The sequence below is a fragment of the Dermacentor albipictus genome, chromosome 1, assembly GCF_038994185.2.
Source record: "Dermacentor albipictus isolate Rhodes 1998 colony chromosome 1, USDA_Dalb.pri_finalv2, whole genome shotgun sequence".
In the NCBI taxonomy this organism is placed as follows: Eukaryota; Metazoa; Arthropoda; class Arachnida; order Ixodida; family Ixodidae; genus Dermacentor; species Dermacentor albipictus.
The window spans coordinates 515,002,461-515,008,664 of record NC_091821.1 but is presented as its reverse complement, the minus strand read 5'-3'; positions in this window follow the sequence as shown (position 1 = coordinate 515,008,664).

Here is a 6,204-nt window from a genome sequence, read left to right as displayed (position 1 = left end):
GGTGACAGTGGTCCCCTTGACTCGTTGGTGCGGGAGAGAGGGAAGCTTCGCGCCTGGATCGGCGCGGCGCGTTGTGGCCGACGGGCGGCATGGCGGACGGCGAGGAGTGATGCGCAGTGCCACGAGGAGTGTGCGCTGTGTGTGTGCGTGCGTGCGTGCGTGTGGGCTGTTGCTCGTTGAAACAAGCTGAAGCAGCCGCGCCAACTCCATCGGATTGCCGCGGACACCGGTAGAGATGAGACCACCACCACCACCACGAAAGCGGAACTCATCGGGCTCGCCAGCAACTTCGACGGAACAACGGTGAGCCCGTTCCTGTGTTACGTGGCCTGCAATCAAGCCTACGCTCGCAACTCCCGCGACTTCAGCCACCGCCCTAGCCACAGAACTGTACGCGCCGCGCTCTCGTCGCACCTCGGACATTGTCCCGCGATAGCAGCAGACTCTTCTGTTAAGATTTCTTCCCCCTTCGCGGCGTCATTTTCTTGTATTTTATAGTGTATTTTCTTTTATTTAATATTTTTCCATTATCATTGTATGTATGTTTTTCTTTTGTATTTAAAGTGCTTGCTGGGCTGAGGTAGCAATTAGCTAGTGCATGAAAGGCTCAGTTGTCTTTGGTGCATTGGCCCCTACCAGCTCGTTCGCCAGACTGGTAGGGGGCAATTAAGGAGAGGAGGATGTGGGGATTTGGGGAATTCGACGCGCCATTGCACGGGCGCATTTCTCCCATGTTCTGCAAACCAAGCCACGTCACCCTTGCTCCGAACCGGTTTTTTGCGGTGGCGCTCCACCCGCGGTCGTTCGCGGTGAGGGCGGGGCTAGTGACGTCACGGAGCGGCCCCTGGTGGCTGCTGCCGTGACGGTACCGGCTCTGTTTCTCCTTGGGGACTGCGCCGGTACGTACATGCTCTCTCTCGTCCGCCGACACTTTTGTGACTGGGACTGAGCTCACGCACGGCGCCTTTGCCCGTGCGGGGAGCGCGTATTTCGTGTTGTTCCTATCCCGACGCTAAGCCGAAGAACGGGTGCCTAGTGCTTGCGCGAGGTCGTACCACGCCGAGCCGCACTCATCGGAGGCCCAAGCCGACGGAGATTGCCGGAGCTCTCGCGAGTTGGCTCATCGGTTATCGCGAGAGCAAGTAGCATAGCTGCCGGGACTTTTCCTAGCGGCGCGTCCCAGCTGGAGCCTGTGCTCTCGCAGCGACGTGCTACAGGCGCCCCTAACTGTATTTTTCGCCCTTGGTGCGGGATCCCTTTGGTTCCCTGCCGTCCCGGGACCGGGCGTTCGTGCAGTGTTGGGTGCCGTTGGAGACAATAAATGGTTTCCATCAACTTAGGGCAATACTGTTTCTTGCGTGCGTCGCTCGGTAGCCCCTTGTGGCCTGAGCTCGCGCGCAGCGGCGCTAGAGGCTGACGGCTGACGCGGCCCTGTGGCTCGCTAAGCTCGAACCCGCGGTGGTCGGTACTCCTGTGAGACCCCAAGACCCCGCAAAGGCCACTTGGGCATCCATTGCCCCGGTACTGTGGCTGCGTGCCCCTCTTTGAAGATACGGAAGGTTTAGCGAGACACAGCACACAGGTGATCCGGCAAATTATTGAAGCAGATTTCACCAGAAAAGTGGGTAGTGTGTGCGTTGGTGCCCCTTCAATCGCGCTGACCCTAGTGAAGTCTTGTATCTCAACAGATAGAAATCGTTTTTCTTTTTCGTGTGACCACATCCTTAGTACAATGACTTGCTGTTAGACGCCCCTTGTGACTCATTTTTCGCGCATGCCCGCTCTTGTATATATACACACGATGTGGCAATGCAATAAAATATTTTTGGAAGTCAGCGCAGTCTATGTTGTCTCTTGCAGTCCTTCTACTTCATGCTGTACATCATTTTTTCTCATTGATTGCCAACTATCCCAAGAAAGCACCTTTTTTTCAGTATATTTGTAAGGTCCGATACGACCATTTGCTGGCAAATGTTAACAGTGTGATATCTAACTTTAACATTTACATGACTACCTCTGCCTGTGTTCTTTTAGTAACCAGAGTATGGCTAATTTATTAAACCATATTTGCTATTTTTCATACTCACATGCTACAGCGAGCCCTAATCTTGTATTACTGCATCTAAGTGCAAGTCATTTAGAAATTTACAATGTATTTAAAACACTGTCCACCTTTCGTACTCAGCAAATCGTTTAATCAAAAGTGGTTTACTTTTATCAGGCCTCCTACTTCACTTTGAATATTCCACATTTACTATTGTTGGGTGCACTCTTGATTTATAGTAAGAAAAGAACCTATTTTCAAACTACATATTGTATATGTACCAGTGCCTTCGGGTTACAAAACAAAAAATTCTAGAAACAGGAATTGTAGTTAGAAAATCTACTACACAGCACCTTTAGCCCAGAGAACTCTCGCTTCACAAAAGAGAACAAACTATGTAGGCACTAAAAAATGCAACATATTTTTCGTGCTCATATATCTTGTTGGAAAGAGAAAATTAGCAATAATGCTCCTTGCTTAAACCTCACTAAAAGCACGTCTATGTTTGGAAAGTATTGTTTCAGTCTCAAAAATGTTGGCCAGATATGCTTACATCGACTGTCCAAACTTTTCATAATGCTTTGCGATTACACTAGTGTAGAAAATAACAGGTGTCTTATGCGTTTACTCTGCATTTCAATTACTTCCCTAATTCACCTTTGCAATATCCCTTTTTTTTCGAGGCATCAAAACTTTAATTTTTGTTCATTGATCCTAATACTAAAAATTATTCCTGTATGTGGCCAAAACACTGCGAGGTCAACTCAGGCTCTTTCAGTGCCGCTATACATAGTTTCTTCTCTAATAACGGATTTGAACAATACATATATTTTAGATACCTTTGTGGGAAATGTACATGTTCTTGTACTTACCGATGTGTTTGGTGATTGTGCATGTTTATATTTCATGTGATTTATGTATATGTTGTACTGTGGATTGCAGCATGGAATAAACATATTAACATTTTTCTTGAAAATGAAGCATATATCGTGTCAGTGTGTTGCATGTTATGTGGATCTGGAAATCGTGATAACCCTTGGTGTTGATATACATGCTAAAAAGTCTCATTTGCTAGGTTGTATTTGTGCAGTGAAGACAGGTTTTGCAATATACACCATGAATTACTAATATGTAATGTGATCCACACGTATAGGTGCTGTGTATGCCTATCGAAGCTTCAAGGCCGGCTGTTCGACGGTGCGTTTGGTAGCCGAACTTGAACCTTCTGGCACACGAGAGAATTACGTGTGGATCGCTGCACATAGTAGTAATTGAAGTTGTGTACTGCCGAACCTGCCTTCCATACACACTAGAAATAAAAGGTTATACACCCTTCCAACACCCACATAGCTGGGTGTTAATATGGACTTGCACCCTCACACCCTAAATTTATTTTGCTGGACACCCTTCCTCTAGGGTGCTATAACTGCACCCCAACTCAAGGGTGTAGACAACAGCACCCTTAGGGTGTTCGTCTGGCGACAAACTGATTTACACCCTTAAGTGTGTTAAAATATTTAGTGTGTACGGCGGCGGACGCAATCGCTTCCAGCTGACACTGCGGTGACTGAGGGACCCCGAGCGACTTGGATCTCCTCGTGCACGAGGTCGGCTATCGAAGCAACCTGAGGCTGTGATAAAGGGAACAAATTTTGAGGCTCCTTCCGTACGACCACTCTGATGGTCTCTCGCAGGGCGTCGGGGCGCAGTGATCAACTTCGGCGTAGTTTGCTGAGATTGTGCAGCAGTTTAATTGTCGGTTGAGCATTTCCAGTACTTTGTCGACTTTAGTGGCCTCCCGAAGAAACTGTTCGACGGCCTTTCGGTGGCTTTCCTAACATTCAAGCGCAAGGTTGTTCCTTCACACCACGTATGAGAATGGGAACTTTCTTCTGCTCAGACATTTCTGGGTCGGCGTGGCGGAATAGACGGCCCATTTCTTGCGTAAAGATGGCAACGTTCTCATTAGATAGCCTCACTCGGGCTTCCAATAGAACTTCGCTCGTAGCAATCGGTCACCGAAAATAATGCCCCTATCTCGCAAAACCTTGGCTGATCTCTTTGAGAACAAGCACGGATAGAATTTAGAGAGCTTTCCTGCAAGGACAGCTTTGGTTGTTAGCTTGCCGAAAGGACCCTCGATGACCACTGTCACGATTGGCAAGCATACGCTCTTTACCTCCACCACATGGCGGATCGATGCACATTGGCACGAGTAGTCAGATGGTGGCACATACAAGGAATGTACAACATCCTTTGTTGCCGCCGAGTCCCGGAGTGCTTGGCATGGTTTACCGTTTACTACTAGGGGATGCATGTAAGGCTGCAACACATGTATGTTTTCTTTGCACCTATTGACACACGAAAACGCAACCCTCCCTTTGTGAAATTGAACTCTGTGATCCGGCGCATTGTATGTGTAGCAAATTATAGGCTTCCTGGCCTCAAAAGCGCTTTTGCATTTTATGCATTGGTCACTTGCTCACTTGGTTCACTGTAGTCATTTCATTTATACCTCAAGGCACCTTTCTTGCTTTCTGTCAACTCGAAGGCTCGAAGGGTGTTGCACATAACGGCTATTCGCACTTGTTTCGTTATTCCAGGACCTATCTACTCCTACGCAGCTGCTAAGCTGTCGGCGTGATGCTTGCTCCTCGGCAAGATCAGCCGTTTCGTCGCAGAAGGTACGTCGCTCTCGTCCCGTAACGAATTCCTTTCCTGCTCTAGGAGACAGTTGTAAAAATGCTCTAACAGAATCCTCTCCACTACAGCATTCCTGTCACCGTAGGACGCAGCGCCTTTCAGCCATTTGGTTAAGCTTACTCCTAAATTGTGCAGAAACTCAGGATAGCTCTCATCCCTTGATTTCCTGGCACCCCGAAATTATTCTCTAATTCACTCTGCGCTGTCTGTGCTTTCTCAGAAGGCAAACCTTGACCTTCTTGTAGTTCTGCGCGTCCTCCTTGTTAAGCTGGTTAACCTCCCAGCCTCTCCTTCTCCACTTCCTTCTTTGCTGAGTCGCGCAACGATCCCTGCTACCTAGCAGGGCAGAACCGTCCGTAGCCTCTGAAACCGCGTGTCTCGCTCAAACGACAGTTTGTCGCGCGTTCGTTCAAATTTCCAAGATACGGACCGATATCCCCTGATGCTACAAATGCCTGCATCTGCCTACACATTTTGAACTCTTCTTCCTTGTTGGGAAGAGGTACCAATCGCTGGGGACGATTGCCCGACTTACAACTCAAGTTCGAACTTGCGAAGCTCGATCTCGCAATCAAACCTCATACTCCTGTCATTTTTCCTGCCTTTCTAACCCTTGCTGCTGTCTTCCTTTCTCCTTTTCTTGCTCTTGTGGCTGTCTGAGCTGTTATATCTTTTTTTTGTGCGATGAGGCTCCATGCTTCACTGAGCTTCTCGTCACGCCCGAAATCATTGATTGACTGACGGATCATGGGTTTTCGTACAAGACCATTTTGTAATAGCCCCAATTTTTCAAACAAATGCAGCAGGTCTGGCTTCTGCAGCCTCTGCAAGTCCACGATCCTTTCGAGTGCGTGCTACTCCCAAAACAACAATCCGAAAGAATCTATGCTGTAGGTTTTAAGCAAAGTTATCTACCAGTTCTAAATGTAACCCTCTTTTGACCTTCTTCAAAGAACAAAAAAAAAAAACACCCGAGCACTCATCCACACGTGATCGACGCTTCGAGACAGCTGCTTCCTCGCTGGCCGACCGTTGTTTGTCCCTGTAGCTTTAGATGTCACCGCTGATCACCAGTTGTTGCGGCGCTAAGTTATGTCTCGAACACGGCTGCATATCGTAGCGTGACTGAGGCTTCAGGTTGAAGAAATTAAAAGCCCGGAAGCTGGGAAAACAATAAGCAACAGGGTTACTGGCATTTAACAAAACTTATTTACATCGTTGAATAGGAAAAGCAGAGAAAAGGCAAGTGTTTAGAAACGAGCGTCTGGATGTGGCTCGTTTCCATCGCCGAGAGCAACTCGTTTTCACTCCGCACCGTCGTTGTAGCACCTCTGTTCCGACCATCCTTCCTGAAGGTAGCCAGTCACACACAGGTCACATCCCACAAGACGATAGTCATTGAAGAATCATAAACAACAATGTTGCAAACGGAGTATCGGGCCGCGGCCCCACCAAGT